Source organism: Portunus trituberculatus, chromosome 43 (genome assembly GCF_017591435.1).
Source record: "Portunus trituberculatus isolate SZX2019 chromosome 43, ASM1759143v1, whole genome shotgun sequence".
Classification (NCBI taxonomy): Eukaryota; Metazoa; Arthropoda; class Malacostraca; order Decapoda; family Portunidae; genus Portunus; species Portunus trituberculatus.
The window spans coordinates 22,171,309-22,181,689 of NC_059297.1; the positions used below are offsets into that span (position 1 = coordinate 22,171,309).

Consider the following 10,381-nt stretch of genomic DNA (forward strand, 5'->3'; position numbering starts at 1 on the left):
GAAATGGACGAATCAAGGGACACTACCTAGCGATGACTCAACACAGCGACTTAGGGGGACTTGACTGGGAAGAAACGAAGGAGACACATTAAACAGATTAATCCGGGAGACTGTCGGTAATTCTCCGGAGAAACAAAGATATCAGAAAGAGAGAGAGAGAGAGAGAGAGAGAGAGAGAGAGAGAGAGAGAGAGAGAGAGAGAGAGAGAGAGAGAGAGAATACAAACAGAATAACTAAAAAAAGAAAAATCACACAAACTCAATTCAAATCCTTGGATAAAGAGATAAGAAGACAAACAAGACGAATATGTTTGTATTGAGTGAGTGAAGGCAAGGATGGACATTCATAACAGCTGCTCGTGAATGTTTTTTTTTTTTCTCTGTATTTCAAGACCTGGGCCGGTATTCAGAAACGTTTGGCTCTCTCACCACGACTATTTTTCAAGGCCACAGAGATGATTAGCGGGGTTTTCAAGAGTGTTTATCCGGTCAGTAATGTAGAAATCTAGCCACTCTGCCTCTAGAACCGTAAAAACACCCTTAGAAACTCATGTCAACTTAAATGAAGCCTTTTGAAATCGTGGAGGTGAAGAGCAAAAGTGTTTGAGAATACGAGCCCTGGACTCCCATCTTCATCTGACTGGCGACGCTAAGACCAGGATTCACACGGTTTACCTTCCCATGCTTCCCCAGGTACCAGTTTATCAATAACTTTTTGACCCCATAGACCCTTCTTAATGTCAATAAAATGGCCTAATCATACGCAAACCTTAACCTCTTCAGTACCATGACGTGTTTCCATATTAAGCAGACCGAGGGGGAAAAGGATGAACAATTTGGATAAGTGCAGAGCGCCCCAGCCTGGATTCGAACCGGAAGCAGTGGAATCGTAACTAGTCTCGTCTTGAAGCCCATTCTTAAAAAGGACCGCTTTGCTCTCTCGCCGCGACTATTTTCAAAGGTCACAGAGATGATTGGCCAGGTTTTCAAGACTCTCCTTCCTATAACGTATGACTCTTGTTGATTCATCTCCAGAATCATTAAAAAAAAAATCCTTAAAAACCTGTCGAGATTTAAGTTGAAGGAACAAAACGGAACAACGAAAGGAAGAAAGAAGCTGAAAATGTTGCACAACCATTTCTGCTCAAATTTCTTAATGATACCTGCTAAAAAATAAACCAAGAGAAAAGAAAAGAAGAAAAAGGAACAATATGACTCGCAAGCGCGATCTTCAAAGAGGAGGAGGAGTAATCTGAACCGATTCCCTCGAACCACCTGAACCAGTAGAAGAGCTTCGTGGTTCGCCGCACCGAGGTAACAGCAATCCGGCAGGGTGTGTTAAGCTTCCATTTATTTCCTCCTGCATCTTGTTCCTTTGCTGAGTTGAGGGGAGAGAACAAAGACTGCAAACTTGTACAGCGATATAATTTTACGTTGATGAGATAATTGGTGTGTGTGTGTGTGTGTGTGTGTGTGTGTGTGTGCATTTTTTTTACTTTTTAATCATATCTTTTCTACTTTTTCTTTATTGTTTCTTATTACTCATCATTTTATTCAGAAAATCCACAGAAAATACACACACACACACACACACACACACACACACACACACACACACACACACACACACACACTTAGACATTTTCTAATTCACCTCTTTCCTTTCTTCTCTTCATCGCTTACCCTCTTTCTTTCTCATCTTTTCTTGTTTAAATTCTCTCTCTCTCTCTCTCTCTCTCTCTCTCTCTCTCTCTCTCTCTCTCTCTCTCTCTCTCTCGCATCTAAAAACTATCTTTCTCATGCTATTCCATCACTCCTCCTCTCTCCTCTCTCCTCTCTCTCTCTCTTCTCCTCCATCACTTACTCGTTCCTCTCCCTCTTGCACATATTTAAGCGTTTTTCCTCGCGCTGACGAGATCGCTCTCTTGATGACTATTTATGGAACATGTGCGGCTCCCTATTCTTTTTTTCTTTGCTCTCTTTCTCTATTTTTTTATCTTTTTTTTTTTCCTTCTTCCTAACATGTATAAATTGTGATTCACGCCCCCCTCGGGATACTCTGCTTCAACCCTCCCCCCATCCCGCTCTTGTTGGCTGGCTGGCTGAATGGTACTCTCTCTCTCTCTCTCTCTCTCTCTCTCTCTCTCTCTCTCTCTCTGTAAACTACTAACATTTAACGTTTAAGGAGGCGCGTATGTCTTACGAGGCACGTTTACGAAAGCTTGGCGTATTGGACGGTTTTCCCAAGAGTATACAGCCTTGGGAAACGTTTACACACGCGCACATAGCTTTTTGACGTTTACTGCTGAGTATAGGATCTTTACGGATGCGTATCTACCCAAACTATACGTTTTTTGGTGCGCATATGGCTTGCTGGTATTTGCTGTTGATGTTTTTCGATGCGTAAATACCCTGTCGGTACGATCTTTTGAGTTTATGCGTATATGACATTCATTGATGCATGTAAGTACCATATCAACGCGTGTTTTATGAGCCTTTGTTCTCTTGGCATTTTTATAGATGCATTTATGGTGTTTATGAATGTGTATATAATCTATCAAATCTTTTTTAATGCGTTTCTACTCTCTTGGAATGCTTTAATGTGTATATGATAGCTATACCCTACTAACACGTTTTCAATGCGTCTCTATACTTGAGGCACGATTATAGATGCATTTACTAGGTTTATTGATGCATATATATCCTATCAACACGTTTTTGATTCATTTACTCTATTGGCCTGCCCAAAAATACACAGATGACCTTTACAGATTCACAAATACGCTATCAGTACACTTTCCATGCGTGTTTGTTCTCTTTCCAACCCATTTCTAAATACGGATAACAATTTTTTCGATGTGTATCAAATTAATGTCTAAATGATCCCACAGCATACTCATATCAGCACATTGGACGTTTTTTCCCCGTTTGCATTTACTTCCGGCACAATCGCTGGGAATGACAATGATCTCCAGCTATGGGGTGAGAGATGCCGTGTTACATCGTTTTTCGGGAATAACTCTCAAGCAAACTGAAGAACTAGGATGATACTAGACAAAGATTGTTTACGAAGATATATAGGGCTCTTTGAAGCACATATGCCCTCTAGCACCTAAACAAATATATGAATGTACCTATACGACACGTTTTGATGCGTATATGCCATCCTATACCTAACGTGTCTGGGAGTGCATATGATATTTTTCGATAGTCGTGCCTTCTGAATATAGGTTTATAATTGTTTATGTGTCTCATAAATAAATAAAAACGTTTACAAATGCGTGTAAATTCTCCTGACTTTCACAAACGCGTATATAGAAGTCGTTAACGTATGCGCATGTAATGTTTTCAGTGCAGATATTCCCTTCCAAGACATTCACTCATGTTTATATCTTTCATAACAGTTTAGGCGTGCTTAGAGAACGGTTCTGATGCGAGCAAAATTCTTAGTAACTTGACTTGTCGTCTTTGTGGTGTTTAGATTTTGTCTTAACGAAAGAAAATGTTTTAATATATTGGCATTTATCATAAATCTACCTTCACTCTATCATTAAGCCCGGATAGCTCAGTCGGTAGAGCATTAGGCTTTTAACCTAAGGGTCCAGGGTTCAAGTCCCTGTTCGGGCGACCATAAAAGTGAGATAACTATTTTGGATGTTACGGGGAAAGGCACAAAAATGATATAGATAATAAAATACGTTCACTTGAAATCTTTCGAAAATGTTAGTAAAATAAAGAAATAAAAGCAATAAAGTAAATGAATATAAAAATGTCTGCAAAATGTTTAGCCAACTTCTTCCGATGTATTAGAGGTTTGCTTACTTCTTCCTTCGTTAGTTTGGTTATTTCTTTCATACACTGATTGGCTTACGTCCTTCCTTCTCGTGAGCGAGTCGTGGAGTGCCTTGCCGTTTGAACAGGAGTGAAGTGATGGTCAGCAGTTCAGAACACAAAGATGTGGCAGGCATTTCTGGAAGACATGTAAGCTTATACAAAATGCATCATGGAATACAGTACACACCGAGAAGCCAGTACAGAGTGAGTGTCGATGTGAGTGCTGGGCTTCATAGAGCTACTTGATGGGGCTGGTTCATCGCTCTCTGCTGCGGGGCTGGTGAGTTGCTTTGTGTGAAAGCGATGTGCCTCACACGCGGATAACAACAATGAACCAGCTCCATCACTTCTTGTTGCTGCCACCACGGTGTGTATTCATTGAGTCATTCTGTGTGAGCTTATTATAACTGTCTTCCATAAACGAATGCATGTCTTTACTCTCTGACCATTACCTAGCTCTTGTTCGCACAACCAGGCGCACTCCTCTATGACTCACAAGCATGATGAAGGAAGGACGTCAGTCCGTCAGCATCTAAAGAGATAATCAAACAAAGAAAACAAATAAACGGATAAAGAAACATCCACTGTACCAGAAAAAAGTTGGCTAAACATTTTTCAAATCTTTTCTTTTATCATTATTTCGTTTTACTGATATCACTGAACAAATCTGCATTGTTTTCTTAATTCTTCTGCCTTCCCTTCACAAGCAAAATACTTACAATATATTGATTTTACTATGGTCGCCCGAACAGGGACTTGAACCCTGGACCCTTAGGTTAAAAGCCTAATGCTCTACCGACTGAGCTATCCGGGCTTGATATTAAAGGAAAAAGTATGCAATTATAAACACTCTCAACAAAACAATTTTCAAACCAACGCAGAGATGATAAGCCAGGTTCTCATGGCGTTATCTTATTACTAGGAAACATAAAGAAATGAAAAATTATCAAAATTAATCTGTATAGTTTTAAATTAAAAACCGTATAATTTGAAAAAAAAAAAAAAAACATGACACATTTCTGCTACCACATTCCACTGAATCGAACATAAAACTAAACAAGTAAATGAATGACTATGGTATGTGCAGCTACATTAAAGAATGCAACAATATGAATGAAACATTTAAAATTCTCATAATATTGAATGCAAAAAAAGTGTTCAATGAAAATCATAATTTCTAATTGATACATTGCATTGATAAGAAAAAAAACAATCACCACGTTTGACCTACAGTGCAGTACAACCGTTACTATTGTACTATTATTACATGTTGCATAAATGTTTCAAAAATCTTTTTTAGTAGCAGCACAAGCATACACATAAACCAACTTCTTTAAAAGCAGATACAATTTTTTTTAATTTTTCACTTTCACTTCTGTTTGTCATCATTACTGTCAAGGTCAAACTTGGAGACTTGCTCAATTCATGGGTTTCTTTGTTAAAGAGTAAATTTCTTTTCTTTGATAAGATTGTTTCTTTTATTTATTTATTTTCATTTCATAAAGGGTTATATTGTAAATGTGTGTGTGTGTGTGTGTGTGTGTGTGTGTGTGTGTGTGTGTAATGAATTAATTACAAAGCACTTTTATCCATAGTTTGGTGGAGGCTGTTTTGAGGAGCTGTATTGGACCAAAAAAATTGTTGAACATTATGGAACCTAACATTTGGACAGATACCCTCACAAAGATCGTGTGATATTTGAAACTTTTTGTAGGCGACACGAAGCAGATGGTCTCTCTCTCTCTCTCTCTCTCTCTCTCTCTCTCTCTCTCTCTCTCTCTCTCTCTCTCTCTCTCTGTCAGGCAATTTGTCTTCTTGGAGGCGTATTTCACCTGCGGGTTGTATTTTTTAGTGTTAGTTGTAAGTTACGAGAGAGAGAGAGAGAGAGAGAGAGAGAGAGAGAGAGAGAGAGAGAGAGAGAATATTAATTTCCCATCTTGTGTGTAATCAAGTTCAGTGTATTTTAATCAGTCTTATTAATTGTAAACATATGATATGATGCATATTATGTTCTGAGATGCTAATTTTTATCTTTCAATATTTCTTTTCTTACAATCATTTCTAGTCTTCTTTGATTCTTCCTCTTGTTTTTTTTTTTCTGTCTGTGTCCGGTGGGTGGTTTCATATACCTTGTCCTGTCTGTGTGTCACTCTATCTGCCTGATTGCCTGTCTTCACTTGACAATTATACCCAGACGTGAAGTTGGTGGTGGTGGTGGTGGTGGTAGCAGTGTCGGCGGGATTCGTGCCTCCAGCCAGTGTGGGCTCAAATGCACTGCCGTTTACATTATGCCTTCATTATGGCTTATCTGCATTTTCAGGCGTTTTGCTGCCACCGGCCGTAAATACCAGAGCGTTCTCGCCGGCACTCTGCTGCACGGCACGGCTATAATCACGATTATTATTATTATTATTATTATTATTATTATTATTATTATTATTATTATTATTATTATTATTATCATTTTCAGTGTTACTAATATCACCACTGCTTCCACTATTACTACTTCTACTACTACTACTACTTCTACTACTACTACTACTACTACTACTACTACTACTATTGTATGTACTACTACTACTATATTGCTATTATTATCGAAAACTTAATTTTCTTTCAAGCAAACTCGCTCATATTAAAAATCTTGCGTGTTGTAACAAAACAAAACAAAATACAATGAATAAATAAATAACAATATAATGAGATGACACCGTCAAGGAAACTATTACCGTTAGTTATTCATATTACTATCATTGCGTTTTTCTATCACACATTTCATTATTATCACTGAAACTGGAATACAAATAACGCACAGCAGTAGTTTGGCGCAGCACCAGCAGCAACACCAACACCAGTACTACTACTACCACCACCATCACTACCAACATAACCAATATGCAATTCATTACAGGCACTGGAATTCATTAAGATCTTCAATAAATTCATCTTGCTTTGATGTGATGCCTTGCTTCGCCATATCAACAGTAACAGGACATCAGTTTGATTTTATTCTCGACATCAAAGGAGGATTATAATAAGTTTTGTGTGTGTGTGTGTGTGTGTGTGTGTGTGTGTTAAGGGAGGGGGGGAAGGTGTAAGAAACATGTCCAATCACTCATTCACTGCCTATGTATTTATTTTTCTTTTCTTTTTTTTTCTTATTGTTTTTCTAGTCTGTCATGACCAGGAATGTTCCCATACTGAAGGTAAGCAGTTCGCTATGTAAGAATTATAACTACGAGTTTATTCCTTTCATAACCTCAGACAGTGGACAGAGTTCGAAGCACTGAGACACTGCTCTGAAGGCGGGACGAGACTGCCCAGGAGAGGCTTGCACTGATGATCAAAATCCCATGACAGAATAGTCAAGGAAAGTAAAGACTCAATACCAATATAAAGTCATTGCCCAATACTTCGCCGATAAGGCCAAGGTGTTCCCCAAGACCCGTCTAACATCGTGCATGAGTTTACTATAAGCCTTAAGAATTTACAAATACTTATCACTATTAATGAAACGTATAACTATGCAGCATCTGTCTTGTTACCTGAAACCTGAAATGGACAAGACTTTTTTTTTTATACCATGAGGGCTTTTCACGGGAATTTATGGGCTAAAGGGGATACTTTTTGGAGTACCTCCTATCTCAAAGCCCACCCGCTAGGAAACCGTTGCCCCGAGTGAGGAAGCCCAACCTGCACTCGGACAGTGGACAGGATTCGAACCTGTGCGCTTGGAGACCCCCTCGGACCGCAAAGCACGCATGGTTCCACTGTACCACGGACTTAGAGGTGTTCGCCATTGCTGCCTGTACATACAAACAATAATGATTTATATCACTTTAAGTTTGATACAAAGCGAGCACAATTTCCGGCACAGTGTATAGAGTGTAGAGATGCAACCTTCAGTCTCCGTGATCACGACTGCAGTGATTGTTTGACAAGGCTTTCAAATCTTCAGCAGAAGGAACACCCATGCAAACACGACTGGTGAAAATAAAGAGCGAAACATTCGAGTGAGAGATTTAAAAGAAAGTGAGAAACAAGTCCAGATGTTGAAAAAAAAAAATAAAATAAAAAATAAATAAATAAATAAAATAAATAAAGAAAAATCCGAGAAGATGGAATGGAGTGACATTATTTCTATTTGGGTTCTGTTAAGCAGTCAAGGTTTCTTACTGTTTTCAACACGTAATGAGTGAAAAAAGAGCATCGGGGTCACGGCCGCCGCCTCACGCCTCTTTACCGCCGCTAATGCCACCGTGACGAGTTTACTCAATTAATTCACGAGACACGCTATCGAGGTCACCATTCCGGGGCTTAATTCATACGTGAGTTTAATTACATTTAATCCGAAAATTTTACTATTACCTCCCCCCGCGATGGGGCAGCAAGGCGTGGCGGCGGCGCACTAATGCTCTATTTAGGCGGCAGTCGATGCTTCATTTAGATAGGACACCATTTCTTGATTGGCCTAAGTAATTGCCGCGTCAGCACTAATTAAACTAGCGCTTGCGTAACCGTTTTCTTTTACGTTATCTTCGTGTTTTATTTATCTTTATTTTGTGTTTCTTTTCTTTTCCAAGTTAAGAAAGACGGACATAGGAAGAAAGAGAGGAGAAGCTTCACACACACACACACACACACACACACACACACACACACACGGTCTACTTTTCCTTAATCTTATTCTTATTTACGTTTCTTTAATCCAATCTTGATGTGCCTCACCTTCACCACCACTAGACGACACAGATAAATTCATCGAAAGGAATTCACTATCACTCATCTTCCAGGTCGTCCAATCCCAATGACGATGGTTTCTTTTTTTTACTTATTTCTTTCTTTTCGTACCTTTTCTTATTATCTTGGCGTCTTGTACCGGTTAATAACACGGTAATTTATCATTATTGTTCTTTTACGTTAATTAATGATCCTTTTCTATTATTTTCTTGAGCTATAGCACCGGTTAATGAGACCATACTTTATCTATTTGTTTTTCCTTCTTTTTACCTTTTTACATTACATTCTTGTTAACTTATTATCTATTTTTACACGTTTGCATGTTTATTAATCTATTTCTTCCCATTCTTAGAGGTTCAGTTTTTTTTTTTTTTTTATTTATACCATGTGGGCTTTTCACGGGAATTTATGGGCTAAAGGGGATACTTTATTGGGGTACCTCTATCTCAAAGCTCACCCTGCTAAGAAACCGTTGCCCTGCGTGAGGAAGCCCAACTTACACTCGAACCGTGGACAGGATTCGAACCTGTGCGCTTGGAGACCCCTCGGATCCCAAAGCACGCATGGTTCCACTGACTTTTTAGAATGTCAACTTTGGAGAGACTCAAGTAACGCCTCTCCTTCTTTCCTCCAGCAAATATTCAGGGTGCAGTGACTGTCTGAAGTTGTCATCACACGCTGCTCTCTCTCTCTCTCTCTCTCTCTCTCTCTCTCTCTGCGCACTACAAACAGGAATTAGATAATGGGTAACACTTCGCTCCGGCACGTATCCCATCAAGAAAGCCATATGATGCTACAACGGTCACTATTTACCGTTCTTCTTTTCTTCTTTCTTCCTCCTCCTACACCATCGCCTTCTTCTCGTGTATCCTCTCAGACCCTTTCGTGAATCTTTGTTATCCTTTTTCGTATCCTCTTAGCACATCGTCTTCCTAGTTTCTAGCTGTGCCTGCAAACACTGTGCACAAATAAGCTTCGTGTGCTGCGAGTGACAAAAGTATTCTATTGATAATTCATCGACGTAATTTTCACCCTATAAGAGGTAAATAATGCCTTCAGCCTTCCCTAAAATAACATATAAGCTTTTGGACAATGCTTAATTTGTACTATATTCTTTTTTGTAGTTTTGGTAAAAAACCTCCTAGTCTCCCTTGCTTTCCAGTGTTATTGTAAAGCACATCCCTACAGTGGTCTGAATGCTTTATTAAATGCAGACTATAACAATAAAAGTTACTGTTATTTCGTCCTATACTTACTCCTCCATCACTCATTAGCTGGTATTATGAAACAGTTTGCTCTCTTTGCCACGACTATTTTGAAAGGTCAAAGAGATAATCATCCGGGTTCCAAAGCATGTTTCTCCTATCAGTAATGTAGAAATCTTGTTAATCTGTCACTACAACGGTAAAAACACCTTTCAAAAACCCATGTACCTAACTCCAAATAGAACTCTTTGAAAATAGTCGGGGCGCAACATGGAAGTATTTCAAAGTAGGGCCAGGCCAGTCGTTTGTACAGGGCATGACACCCCTTCACTTCCCCTAGCCCGACCCTCTCATTGTTCAGCTAACTCACAACAGGTTGCCCCACCACGCCATCACTCACGCACCACTCATCACTCCCACTGTCTTTGTGTGCGTGGGGATAAATCAGTGTCCCCTCCACTGGTGTGAGAAGGAGAGCTACGTATCCTATCCTGCCTGCTCTCTGTTACCTTTCTCAAGCATAGCCCTACAGGCATTGACAGAACGTGTGTATTGCAATGGTGCAACACTAGTGGACCATATGCTGGAAACACTTTTGCATCT

General features: G+C 39.4%; 2 non-coding genes across 2 annotated transcripts; one reads left to right on the top strand and one right to left on the bottom strand.

Moving 5' to 3' along the window:
• Nucleotides 1-3,553: 3,553 nt before the first annotated feature.
• Trnak-uuu lies at nucleotides 3,554-3,626 on the top strand. Its single transcript has one exon. It is a non-coding gene; the product is annotated as a tRNA-Lys (tRNA).
• A 948-nt stretch (nucleotides 3,627-4,574) lies between these two features.
• Trnak-uuu lies at nucleotides 4,575-4,647 on the bottom strand. The gene has a single exon. It is a non-coding gene; the product is annotated as a tRNA-Lys (tRNA).
• Nucleotides 4,648-10,381: the final 5,734 nt, after the last annotated feature.